Source organism: Cornus florida, unplaced genomic scaffold (assembly GCF_030987335.1).
Source record: "Cornus florida cultivar Cherokee Brave unplaced genomic scaffold, ASM3098733v1 CherokeeBrave_3.0.0_Hap2_Chr04, whole genome shotgun sequence".
In the NCBI taxonomy this organism is placed as follows: Eukaryota; Viridiplantae; Streptophyta; class Magnoliopsida; order Cornales; family Cornaceae; genus Cornus; species Cornus florida.
This window is the reverse complement of record NW_026775574.1, coordinates 14,843,241-14,857,828: the sequence shown is the minus strand read 5'-3', so window position 1 is coordinate 14,857,828 and position 14,588 is coordinate 14,843,241. Positions and strand designations below refer to the sequence as shown.

At 34.5% G+C, this 14,588-nt stretch overlaps 1 long non-coding RNA gene across 1 annotated transcript; it reads right to left on the bottom strand.

Annotated features, from left to right (window-relative positions):
* LOC132302817 (uncharacterized) lies at nt 1–13,293 on the bottom strand. Its single transcript, XR_009480937.1, has 5 exons — nt 13,103–13,293; nt 4,158–4,296; nt 2,715–2,888; nt 2,525–2,612; nt 1–1,409 (listed from the first exon to the last, which is right to left on the bottom strand). It is a non-coding gene; the product is annotated as an uncharacterized LOC132302817 (long non-coding RNA).
* Between the last annotated feature and the right edge of the window lie 1,295 nt (nt 13,294–14,588).

The window sequence follows — 14,588 nt, the reverse complement described above, 5'->3', positions numbered from 1 at the left end:
CTTTACAACTAAATTTTTGTTTTTATTAATTATTCAAACATGCTTAGAATTTTCCCAACAATTGGTTTTTTTGGCCAATTTATAAATTTTTAACTATTAATAATTAGTCTCTATAAAACATAAGAAGATTGTTCAAATGCTTTTCAAATAAAAATAATATTACTATCTCGGAGAGTAAGACAAGCCTCTTTAGAAAAAATTAAAATTGAATAAAATTTTAAGTAAATTAAATATGTATAATATATATTGAAAACTATGAAGGGTAAAAGTTGGGAAGATTCCTCCAACTAATATGAACACACTTTAAAAAAGAAGAATTCAGCAATTATGTTTCAATATTTTTGACGAAACGAAAAACTAAACAGATACAACACAACAAATAAGAATAATAATAATAATATAATGGATTCTTTTCGACAGTGCCTGCAGGCATAATGAAGATGACAAGATAGTCCACCAAGAAGATAAGAGGCAAAGCATTTAGCAAAAGTCCTACCATGAAGAAAATGAAATGAACATTTCAATAATTTGATTGTGCAATTAATTTTGGTTTAATTTGTATACCACTAGAAACTGCCTTGTTCATACATCACTAAGAATACTGAAGGCTGGCATAATTTTGCGTACAAAACTTGTAAACACGCTTTATATAACAAAACCTCAATTATTGTCAGCTAATTGTGTCAGGTGCAAAAACATTAAACTGAATAAATGCAGAAAAGAGTTGAAGACAGCAGCCTATTGTTATTTTTGCAGCCTGCTTTGATGCTTCCACTAAATTATTGTCCTTACTTAAATGCAAAGGAAATAAATTTAACTCAGTTACTATCAAATTATTGTCATTAATTGTAACACACACACACATAAATTTCCTGATAAAACAGATAGCCATAGTTACATGAGGTTGGTTTCTGGCAGAGAGCCATCAAACAGTGGGTCTCATTTCCCTGCATTTTTCCATAACTACAGCTGCATCATGGTAGGCCATGAGTGAGTGAGCAACAAAGGAATCCACGTGTGATGAAGATAGTAATCAATCCAACAATAAAATTGCCTAAAACCATTCTTGTAAAGCTTGGTAATATAAGTTTGGTTGTTGCTCCAAAACTGCCTTTTGACATCTAAACATTATGTAAAAATCCAATCTCTAATAGTACTGTGGATTCACAGTGTACTTATCTATATCACTTAGTGACACTGAATGAGAGCACAAAAAAAATTATATAAAATAAATGTAAATAAAAGCATTTTAGGACAAACGATACCTGCAAGCACATTGTGTCACAGACAGCACATGATCCGCAGTTACCGTCATCCCCTCCTTTTACCATTCTTGGGAGAAGATCCTTAAAATACATATTCCAAACCTAGTTGTTGATATTGATTGCATCAGCACCAGGATGCAAAACCTATTAACAAGTCAGAACAAAGGACAGGTGGAATCAGCTAATGAAGCAAGAACTTAGCACTAATGTCCAAGTCTTTCTTGTGTCTGTAAATCCATGTATAATTTTTGATGAGATACTTTTAGGTTTCTGATGGATTGTTCTTTTATCCTTTGTCTTACTTGGGTTGTATCCCTTTGGCACCTTAATAGAAGATTGCTCTACTCATTACCAAAAGGGAGGAATAGAGCATTCAACATCAAAAAAATTAATTCAATCAGATAGCAGCACATAGTATTTGGTATATGACATCATAAATGACTAGGTGATGTCATTGTTCTAAGTGACTACGTCGTCCACAGCATTGCCAAGAACAAGTCCCCAAGACAGTATTTTTAAGTTAACAATGTGGAGAGATGTGCTTCCATATATTTGGAAGTCAATTATATGCAACACAAATACGACAAACATCAACATCTAATTAGTCCCTGTTGTATGGATTACCGTGTCCAGTGCAAACTGTATGATTTTATCTTGTACATAAATTTCAAAATAAATCAATTGCTTTCCTACAAAGCATCTAGATAATTCTTTTTGTTCATCTTAAAACTGAAAACTAAAATGTCAAGTTCATATTAAGACTTCTACAAACACACTCCAAAAAAAAAATAATAATATACTTTAATGAATGGCCTTCTTTTCATTTTCATCTGATTATGATGAAGCGACTACAAATTACCATTACCAGAATGTTTCTTCATTGTGCCATAGCAAAATTGTAACTGTTAATTAAAACATCTAGCTACCTATCTCTGACAGTCAATGTTTACAAACTCTCAAGGATAAGTTTCAAGTGCATTTCTAAAAACAGGATATTAAAGGATCAAACAAACAATACAAATTGAATTCCAAATAGTATCTGCAATAAAGTTACAATATATATGACCAACGGGCCAGTGGCCTAGCGGTATTGGCCTCTTACTTCCCAAGGGAGGTCAGGGATTCAAGTCTCAGAAGAGACGTGTGTGTGAGTACCAACTAGGAAAAAAAAAAGTTACAATATATGCCAAAAGAATGCATATAACCTTCAGATTAGGAAGTTTGTTCTTAACCAACTAGTAGAATGAAGTCTCAGTTACCTGTGGGTATTGCAAAGGTGGAAGCATTGGTTCCGGAAAGTCCACTGGGAAGAAAGGATGCTCATCGGGTGCTCTTGTATCTGCCCACCTAATTTGTAAGGGAAGATCTGTTTAGAAAACTGTTAACAGCACCATTCTGCTTTTCTACATTTTATAATTTTTATTTTTTTCTCTATGAAAAGTTAGTAACCTGGGCATGAAGCTTTCAGCTTCTCTAACCATGTACTCCACCAACAAACCACTGAAGCCATCCATGGAGAATGCATTGTGATCATGTGTGTATGCATTATAACAATATTGTGCCCTCTCTAAAATGCTGAAGATGATGCTATCACTCTCATCCTCCCTTTTCTTGCCAGCATATCTGTGTGAAAAGGAAATACAAAGTCGGGAATTGGTATCTAACTTATAAAGTCAACAACGCAGAACAAAAACCTTTTTAGTTAATAGTTTATTCAGTGAAAACATAAACATATTGCAATTTACTTTATCATGATCCAGCAGCATTGCAACGACCTGAAATAGGGGCTATGACAAATTCATAGTCCGACAACCACCCGAACAACATAATCAAACATCAATTAAATATACCAATATTACCAAACAACCTTGTTGCGCCAATCTGATAATGACACTCAATAATCTGTGAAGTGGTTACTAAAAACTTAGTAGAAAATTCAATAGGACAGCAGGGCTAAATTAGAAGAAAAATCTGTGCAGCGGATAATAAAAAATTCATAGAAAATTCATTTTACATGGAAATGGGGAAAACTCAATTTATTTTGAAAGTAGATTCGCGGAAGTAAAAAACTGGAAATTATTGTAGTGATCCGGTGTCAATAAGTTAGTCAAATTAATTATTTAAAATCTGTTTTCCAGCAGCGATTTAAAGATGGACAGCAGGCACTGTTGTATTTTTTTTAAAAAATCTGTTCATCCAAAAATAACGAATTTTTACAGAGATGTACTAGACAAACAGAGGAACTCGTGATAAAACGTTTGGATCACTACAGCCTTGGGGAGAAAATATCGAATTCCAGAAAAATTAAAATCACTGTTTTCTGTCTAGGCTCCAAATACCAAATCCATCACAGATATTGTAGAAAAATATATATATGCACAGCCTGTCTCTAAATGTCCATAATATGTTTTATATACAACAAAAGCACTTAAACACAGAAAGACATCCAATTCCTCAAGTATAAAGTCCTACAAACATTTTCTCAAACACTTTATACACAAAACTAAATGGTCTCCAATGATATAATTTTCAGCAACTCCCAATTGTTCTCCAATGATCATTGAAACCTGCAATGATGGTAGGGTGAGACTAAAAGTCCCAGCAGGATGTACACTAACAAATGTTGCTAAGAGATTTCATGAAGGCATATGATACCTCTCAACAAAGGAGCATGATACCAAGAATGAGTACATGGCATATGAACATATGTATACAAGATACCTCTCAACAAAGCACTGAATTCAATAGATGGTGGAGAATCAAAATGACCAAAGCATGGAGCAACTCAAAACAGAATAATATACACAAGAATTAGGTACAGCAATTATTCATGGCAACATGAAGAAATTGACATAAAATCACCATAGCAACAAGAGTTAGTATAAACCCTACCTTATACAAACATGGAGATGATGAGAAGATGAGGTTGGTGCCGAAAATTCCAGCCTTGATTTCTTCCTTCCATGGCCGGACCTCCTACTTCTTTCCTTTCCTTCTCTTGATCTTTGTCCCTCTATTGTCTCTCTTCTCCCTGTAATAGTGATGCAATACAAAAGGTGAGATATAGGACACAAACATGTCTACGGGGAGAACATGTGTCACTAGGTGAAACCTAAGGCTGCCACGTATCATCTCCCAACCTTCCACCACTAAATAAATAATATTATAAGTGTCTCCCATAAAACTCCCACAATTTATATCTAATTCAATTTATAACCCACCTCCAAAATGAACTATAACAACCCCAATAATATTATCAAAGTCTCCAAATATAAAAATCAAGTCTTTAATCATGATTCAAAGCCTAAGTAAAAATCCGTAGTGTCACAAGCATGAGTATCGAATATGCATAAATACCTTGTTGTCTGCTACCATTGATTATACTTTAATGTTTCATGAGGACCTAAACTAATAGCAACTCTTTTTTCTATAAAGATATGCAATATACAAATATTTTGTTATTCAGTGCAACAAAGGATTAGTCAGTAAAGTAGCATACATCATATAAGATTTGAAGAAATGTTTAGAGATAGTAACCAAATTAATTTAGATTTCAACAAATTTTATGGCTAACAGATACATAACAAAGGTTTTAAAGAAACTATCATTCTGGACAGTTACTGTGACAAATAAATCTCAAATCCCAATATATCACTTTACATGTAAGTCTTCATACACATGATAGCACTTATAGTCAAGGACGGAGCCAGTTCGGGGGAGCATGTGCCCCCCCTCAACTTTTCAAAAATTGCAGAAATCATCATCCCCAGCCTACATGCAAGGCCTTTTATAGGTTCTTATATGTACATATAATCATCATAGTCAGAATACATTTCAAAACCAGCAAATGGCCACCAATCTAACTCTTGATTCCAATTATTCGCTGTAGAACAAGAATCATGGTTTAATATTATACCAAAGAAAGGTCAACAACAAAATTTTTACCAAAAAGAAAATACAGCGAAAGAAATCATCTTAATTAACAATAATTAAATTCTTAGCTAAAATTATAACTCAATTCACAAAATGCAGAGACAGAGGATTCCAAAAGGGTAGTTGAGTTTCTTATCTTGTTTTACCTTATAGGAGAAAAGGAAGCTTGAATAGGGCGATGCTCTTTTTTCCCTATATTGAATTTAAGGACTTTCCTGCATTTAAGGGTGGCTTTGGATTTGGATGGAAAATATGGTTCAAGTTGGGGGCTAGAATGGCGCGAGTTGCAGGTTCTGATAGTTTTGCCTCCATAGTTGTTCAAAATAAGTGACAGACGCAAGATGGATCTTGAACAAGGAGTCTCTGTTTCTTTCTTTACTATGCAATGGAGAGCAATTCCACCCTAGACGCTTTATATTACTTATGTCCTGCTTTTCTTGTGTGTGCCCATGCTGATCTAAGCTTTGGAAACAACGCCTTAACGTTTTCTACTTTCCAGCTTTTCAAGTGATTGTGGTAGTTGGGGGAGGAAACTTTTCCTTCCTTGGGAATATTTTTCGATTTTTTTTTGTATAAATGGAGTGCTATGCACCCCTAGTAAGTCATACATGTATTCTTTTTTATTTTTATTTTTTATTTTCCTTGACAAGAAACTCATTCACACCCACTTTGTCCCTAAAGGACTTGAACCCTCAAGAGAAATGGTGGGGGTGGTTTTTTTTTTTTTGGTGGTTTAGGGTTTGTGGGGGGGGGGGGGTTGGGGTTTGTTAGGGTAAGCAAGACAAAAGAAGATAAAGAGAAATAAAGTCTGGTGAAAGAAACAATCCCTGCTTGATAAAACAGGAAGCTAGTGTATTAGTGTTTGGAACAAAACAGATGGTTCAAAATGGATGGATTTAGATATTTTAAAATGGTCAGATTTGGAATGATTTGACTCAAGGGAAAGAAATCTTTGCCTCTACTGTTTTATTTCTACCTTTCTGCAACTTTTCGGTAATGATTTCATTTATATATACACAAACAAATAAAAAAAATTTGATCCTTTTCATTTCCTTTCCTTTTCCAAATCTCTTTGCCCAAACACAATGTAAGGGGGTGTTGAAGCTTACACACGCAAAGCCATGTTGTAGAATGCACTTACCACTTCTATAAACTTCCATTTATAAAGCTGCTTGAAAGTTAAATGAAATAATGAATGATGAAAAAAGTGCTTTTTGTTTCAAAAATAACAGGACAAGGGGAAATAACCACTAAATGCATTTTTTCAACACCTGCTTTGTTTGTTTTTGATATAGATGTATTCAAAATGAGGTTACAACTTTGTCACTTAACTAACCACCTTACATCTATCCATTTCATTCAAAATTTAGAAAATTAATCAGAGGTTGTACACTTAGTAATGAAGATATCATGATGGCAAAGGCCTCTGAAGTTCTGATATAAGTTCCCAAAGTAGTCCCTGAGAACAACCTTTAGTTCTAATTGCCATCATGCTTTCACTTTCTACTATGCACCAAAAGCATTACTAGCAGCTATTAAATGAAAGAGAGAAAAAAAATTCAGTCTTATCGAGTCAAAATTTGATTCTGGAAATAGGAATCTAGAAACTGGTATCATACAATGAGATGCGCTTTTCCACTGACATTTGGATAGTTGTCCAAATGGCTTTTTAAGTGCTTGACAACACTTGCTCTGTAATGACCCGGTCATTTTCTTCCTTTCCTTTTTTCTCAAATTTTGCGGATAAATTTTTTCCGTTATCTTTTCTATTCTGTGTTTGGTTTTTCATCACTTAGTGTCGTTTCGAGTGCTCGGAAATGGTTTTTGAGACTCTTTCCTTTGAATTGACAACTTCCTTTAAGGACTGAGTCATTTCCACATTTTTCGTTTTTCGACACTATTCACTTTTCGTCCTTTTCCCTATTTTGTCTTTTCCCCGTTTGTTATTTTTTGGCACAACCTCACTTTTCGTGCTCGGAGTTGGTTTTTGACTTCACGTATCTTCATTCTAAGTGGTTTCCACTAAATACGTATCTTTACTTTTGCAGTAAAGTGCTCTGGTTGCTCCCGGTGTCCATAGGGACATGGATGCATAGTTTTTCAGAATCTTTTTCTTTTCTTGGGGTATTTTTCGTAAATATCTTTTGAAGATATTTTATTTCAGGGATTTTTAAGAAAATATTTTTGGAAGATATTTTCATTCTGGGTTATCAGTGCAGTTTTCACTTTTTGGAGGGGCCATTGTGCAATTAATGAAAGTTATTGCAAAAATGCCTCGTTTTGAGCTTGGATCCTCATATGAGATTCATTTTCACTTTTCATCGAGTCGTGTATTCTTAAAATGCTTTTCTGGTCGTTTTTCCCCAGTTTCAGGGTTTCTGACCCTGGTTGCCGTCGAACTTGTTCAGCACATATCTCTATGCTCGGGACCCAGTTTTCGACGCCGTTTCTTCCGTTGTTCATATTTTCTCATTTCGGTTCTTTTTCATTCATAGAGTTTTGCCGTTTGAGCACGTCTGCTCAAATTTCACTTTTCCGGAACAGGCGGGGCCCTTTTAGGGTACTTTTAGGGTTTTCCTATAAATAGGGGGTTATAAAATAAAAAAATGATCTTCCCCTCTCTTCATGCACGACCAGAAGCTACCATGGCAGCCTAAGGGAGCTGCCACCCTTCTTCTCTCAAGTAAACCTACTTCCCTTTGTTAAAAAGTCGTAGTGCCTTCGTGTTTTATGCTTGTCTTAACTGCGCGCATCTTTCCCCCTTATTAGAATCCATTTTTGGCTATTTTTGAGTTCGAGTTTGAAGTCAAGTTTGGATTTTGGTATGTCCTCTTTGGAGTTTAATGTTCACCGTGTTGTCCCCGATATAACCTAGGAGTATCGTCGGATTCGGAGCACTTTTCTTTCGGTGGGGATTTGAGATTTTCATCTCAAATGGAGGTAAGGGGTGTTATAATTTCATATTTTTGTTGTCTTGCATGCTAATGATGCTTATACAACTTATATGCATGCTTTTGTTCATAATCTAGAATTTAATTTAATTATTTTCTTTGTGTAAGATTTAATTCTAATGATGATATTCAACTTAGAATTAAATTGTGGCATGCTAGAAATTTAGGCCTTGGTATGGTGGTTGATATATATTAAATTGGGATTATTTGAATAAGAATTGCAACTTTTATTTAATATTTATCTTTTGTGAAAGTTTAATTCACTTGGTTGTATCAAGCATGAAATAAACTTGTAATGTGATATTAAAGTAGGCCTTGGCGAGTTCTTGAACATATGTTAATCTGAGAGCATTTGGAGTTATTTAAAAATCTTGAGCAAATTAATTAATTAGCTTAATTAATTTTATTTTTAGCGTTTTAATCACTTAATTAGTTATTTGATGTTATATATGTGATGACCATGATATGTCCTTCAACATATATAAATTTGAGGTTATTTGGAATTAATTTGGAATCTAGAGAATTTAATTATTTTTATTTAATTAAATTCTATCTAATTGCTCCATGGATTTAATTGTGTTTTGAAAGTTGTTTCTATGTTTAAATCATGGACTTGGACTTGTTGTATATTTACTTGGTTACATTTTGAGCATTGGATAACATAATTGTTATATTTATATTCATGAAAATATGTTTTCTTTATTGAATATATCATTGTCTTGTGTAATGACTTGCATATTTTGTATTTGACATCTTTCATGCCATAGTAGTTATGAACTTAGAACATGTATTGTATGTGTTTCCAATTTTGGTTGTGCGTGATAGATAGTTGATTATCTTATACATATTGATATATACGTTGTTGCACAACTTGTTGATTTTGGAAACTTGGGGATATCGTTGTTTGACTAAGGCTAAGACATGGTTCTAGTATGGGGGATTGTCCCTCTACAAGTCTAGTACGCACATAGGGAGGTTACCCGTGGGCTAGTAACCCTAAAGTAACTATGGTGTCGGTCTGATCCAACGTGGCGTCCAAGTATCTACCTGGTTTGATTTCGCATTTCATTTCAAGTTGATAACTAGATGATATCGTAACTTGTTGTTCCTTATTTGATTTTCCATTTTGAGTTTCAAGATGTTAACTTGAGAAATCATGCTTTATGTGTGGTATTAGAAGTTCCAATGTTGGTTAAATTGCATCAATATCGTCACTTGTGTTTTATTGTTCTAATGTAGCTTAGGATGATTCCTTATACTCATTTGGAACATAGACGCTAGGTGGCATGACCCACTTTAATTGTTTTCGTATCTTAGATTGCAAATTAATACTATTGAGAACCTATATCTTGTTGCGTTGTATAGTATGTTTCTATATAGTTAAATTGCATGAATGATGTGATTTATGCTAAAAATGATCTAAGGTAGTTTAGAATGCTCCCTGAGTCTCAGTTTGACATAGACGTTAGGTAGCATGAGCCCCTTGACATGTTTCACCTTAAGGTGATAATTTTGTAAAATGTTGGATCGATGCATGCTCATTTCCTACGAGTAGCTTTATGTTACTCACCCCTAAGTTACTAGGGATTTGTTTCAGGTACGAAGACTTGGTTCGTGATGCTCATCATTCCTTGGATGACTTGTAGCTTTCAAGTTTCCATTTCATACAAATGTTAGCATGAAATGTCATTTTGTAGTCTTATATGTCAAAACTTGTATCCTTGATTCCAAATATGTAATGTGTACCTAAGTACACTTTTTGGATGCTTGTTTTGTATGTATGACATGAGGCCAAGGACCATTAATTGTAAAGTTTATAAATATGTTTTTTAAAACTTGAGATTTTAGTACTTGGTACTATTCATCGACTTTTTTTTGAAAAATGTGTCGACCGATCCAAAACTTTCGGGAGTTTTGTGGGTGTATTTTAAGATTGCATTTTCAATTTAGACAATTTAAAAACCTCCCGAAACCCCATTTCCTTTCCTTTGGCAACAGCTCGGAAAGATTTTAAACTTCTTGACCTAATTTTCTTGGGGGTATTCTGGGCATTTTACAGTGTATTTTATTTGTTTCCGTCCACGTTGTCGGGTAAAAAACTTGATTTTTTTTTTGGGGGGGGGGGGGGGGGGGGTTTCTTCTTTGTGTTTTCCCAAAAAATTCGTTTGATGGCCCGTTTTTGCTCTCAGTCGCGGACAGATCCTGTAGCAGCTTTTTGACCCTCTTGACCTCCTATGATCTAGGGGCAATTTGGATATTTCACAGTGAGTTTTTTTTGTTTTCCTCCGCGTTGTCGGGTAGAAAACTTGATTTTGAGGGGTTTCTTCTTCATGTTTTTCCAGAAAAATTCGTTTTAGACCTCTTTTCGGCTCTCAGTTCTAGCTGGAACTTTTCTTCCCCTAGTATGTCATGCCACTTGTCAGGGTGCTCGTCTCGACTTTTGTTTTCGCTCGTTCTCCTTCGTCCGGACTCCAAATTGAGTGAATTTTTTTTTGAACTTGATTAATTTTTCGCTGTCTTTCCAACGGTGTGCTCGGTTGCACCCGGATCTTCCTGGATAATTACCAGTTTACCCTTTTAGCCTTAAGGGCTCGTTTTTCTTCGTCATACCGTTTCTCCTTCGTCCGGACTCCGAATCATTCGATTCTTGAGTCCATCTTGATTAATTTTTCATTGTCTTTCCAGCGGTGTGCTCGGTGGCACCCAAATCCATATTTTCATAAATGACTATTTTGCCCCTGGGGGCTAAATTGTTACTTTTTCGATCTTTTGTTTCCACGTCAGTTCTCATTGAGTTCCAGACCTCGTGGAAGGTCATCAAAGTGTCTTAGAAGCATGTTGTGTCTTGGGAGACCGTTGTCTTGTTTCTTACTTCCGCATCTGGATCCGCTATCGGGTCAATCTCCGGTTCATCACAGGACGCACTACCTTGAAGAAGCAGGGCCGTCACATGCTCCTACCAACAAGCCTTCTAAAGACCTTTTGACTAAACTATAGCATTGCCACATAGAAGGCAAAATAATTACTATGTTCACATAAAGAGGAGGGTGGGCCTTGGCACAACGGTAAAGTTGCTCCATTGTGACTTGGAAGTCACGGGTTCAAAACTAGAAACATTATCCATTTGAAAGTAAGACTGTATACATCAGACCCTCCCCAGACCCCGCAATGCGGGAGACTCGTGCACTAGGCTAGCCCTTTTCTTTGTTCCAATAAAGAGACATCTAATGTGCATGATTACAACTCAGACAATTAGATTGGATCACATATCAACTCAAACTCAACCCAAAACGATATTTAAAGATCAACCCAGTGTATCATAGCCTATACACAAGTCTAAGTTCAACCCCTTGTAATTCGAACTATTAGTTGTATTCCTCAAACAACAATTCATGGTTTAATATGTATCATGAAAGTGTCAATCAGAACATTAATATATGTGTTTTTCTGTGTAGAGAATGAGATCATCTTCATTAGCAATAATCAAATTCCTAGCTATCTTTAAAGCACAAAATGCAGAAAAATAAATAAATAAGAAAATAAAAAAATAAAAAAAAAGGAGAGAATTTACATAAAGGAAGCACATTGTTTTATATTGGATTACTTGGTGGGAAAAGTTGAAAAAGATTGAATTGGGCGATACCCATTTCTTCCTAGATTAAATTGAAGCACTTTCAAGGTGGGTTTTCTGGTTCTTTTGTGTGCGAAATGTGGGTCTTGTCTAGACGAACTTAGGGAATTGGGGCCTAAAATGGCATGAATTGCAGTTTCTGATGACTTTGTCTCCATAGATGAGAGCAGGAAGTGAGGAGGACCAAAAATGGAGATTCGACATAGATTATTAAATTTAAAAGAAATAAAGAAAGGGGAGACAGAATTTAGAACGGAATTAAAATGTCACGACCTGAAACAGGGGCTATTACAAAATATGATTTCGGAAAAAGACTGAATAAACTAACCAAAAATTATCCCAAATATGAATTAGGAGTCCATTCGTGGTCCTAAATCAAACACAAATAATATCAAACAACCTCAAAACAAAATCTGCATAGCTGCTAACTAAAAATCCATAGAAAATTCATTTCAAATCGAAACAAGGCAAACTCAATTTATTTTGATAGTAGATTCATGGTAGTATAAAACTGAAAATTTTGGTAATGATCTGGTGTCGAGAAGTTGTTCAAATAAACAATTTTAAAATTGGTTTTCTAACAGCGGACAGCAAGTGCTGTCGGATTTTTTAAAAAAATAAACGTTCAGCCAAAAATTATGAAATTTTGCAAAGAGTAATTAGACATGCAGAGGAACCTGTGGTAAAAATTTCGTAGCAATCAGAACATTACATCTCCCTGGAGAAAATATTGAATTTCAGCATAATACAAAATCCTTCTTTTCTTACTTAAGCTCTAAATACAAAATCTATCACAACTACTATAGAAGGATAGGTACAACCAATCTCTAGATGCCCAAAAAATGGTTTATATACAACATAGACATTTAACCTCACAAATACATCAAATATTTCAAATACAAACATTTCCTCAAACACTGTATGCACAATATAATAGTCTCCAGCTATATGAAATTAGCAACTCCAATTCTTCACTGATCATAGAAACCTGAAATGAGGGGAGACTAGAAGTCCCAGTAAGAAATGCACTAACAAATGTTGCTAAGGGATCTAAGAACATAAATAGGAAGAACAGCCATGAATAGAGAATGCTTTGCAACTTTGAGAAATTATATGCATATCAATTACACATATATAAGAACCAACAAGTTGTTCAACAATTTTGGCACAAGAAACTCAATAAAGATGTGTTGGATCAAAGAGGATGTTCAAGTAATTGACAGAGCAGTTGCAATTTCAGATCAAGAATAATTTTCATGGCAACAAGGTATGAACTAAGAACCCAAATCACACAAAGAAACAAAAGTTGGAACAAACCCTACCTTTAGATGAGGATATGAGGATAAGAGGTTGATGGTGTGAAGATGAGGATATAGCTTTTTAAAACTTCCAGCCTTGAGTCTCTCCTTCCATGGCCGAACCACCTTACTCCTCTTCTCTTGTTCTACTCTCTTCCCAACTCTATTTCTCATTCCCTACTCTCTGTATTTCTCCCTTTTGTTTTGTATGCGTAGGAAAACCAATGGGGCTTATGAGGTGTGTCAAGGTGGGTGCATGTATTAACAGGTGTAAGGCTAGGTATATACGTGGCTATATGCATGTAAGACGTGTGTTACAATGAAAACCCTTCCTCGTCCAATTTGAAAATCACACAATTGCCCCGTATTATAATAATAAAAACTCCCACTAATATCCATTCCAACAATTTATTTGTTTAGTGAGCAGGAATAGAATAGAGAATGAAAATTCATTCCATTACTAAACATATTGAATGGCCATTCCATTCCATAGTAAGATTAAATATTTTTGTAATATTCCCAATAAGTCCTCCATCACATTCCAAGCATAGACAAAAAAATCTTTTGCATAGACAAAAAAATCTTTCACATTCCATTTTTCATGTTTTTTGAGCTTCTTTATTAGACATGGTAAAGGTCTTTCACCTTCCCTCTCTTCTAAATATATTTGCCATTGACAAAAAGTTGTAAGACCTTCAACCATATTTTATATATATATATATATATATATATATTACATCAGTTTTTTTTTTTTTTTTTTTTTTTTTTCCTAGTTGGTACTCACATACACTTGTCTCTTTTGAGACTTGAACCTCTGACCTCCCTTTGGGAAGTAAGAGGCTGATATCGCTAGGCCACTTGCGCGTTGGTAACATCAGCTTTTTAGATTAAGTATTCAACCGTTTTTGGATAAAATTATACTGACAAATTTATTTGCGTGTCTTCAATCATAGTGAATTGATTTAGTTGTAAAACTTGAATCTGTCCAAGATTTAAAGCCAATTCTAGAACATTATTGTGACCATGGGGCTGGGAGGTGGCTTTGGATTTGTGCTTGCTCTTTTGGGAATTCAGATATTTTTTCTTTTGCAGTCATTTATTAAGATTAAAATCTCATTAAAAATAATTTAATTTAATTTAAAGTTTTTTCTTTATTTTTTTCAATTACAGTATTGAGCATCTTATAGCATCTCATAATTCATCATCAGAATATTAATTAGATTGATTTTATTAAAAAGTAATGTAAGCCAATGAAAAGGGTATTTTTGAGAAAAATTATTCTATTCCAAATTTAATTATAATCAACCAAACAATAGAATGATAACAATTATTCCATTCCATAATGATTCACCGTGTCACACAAAACAATGGAATAAGAATAGTCATCCCATTATATTCTTATTCTTATTCCATTCCAAATTACATTCCATTCCTACACACCAAACGTAGCCATAAGATCTCCAATTATGATTAATTAAGCCACTAGTCACAATTACAAATCTAATAAGAA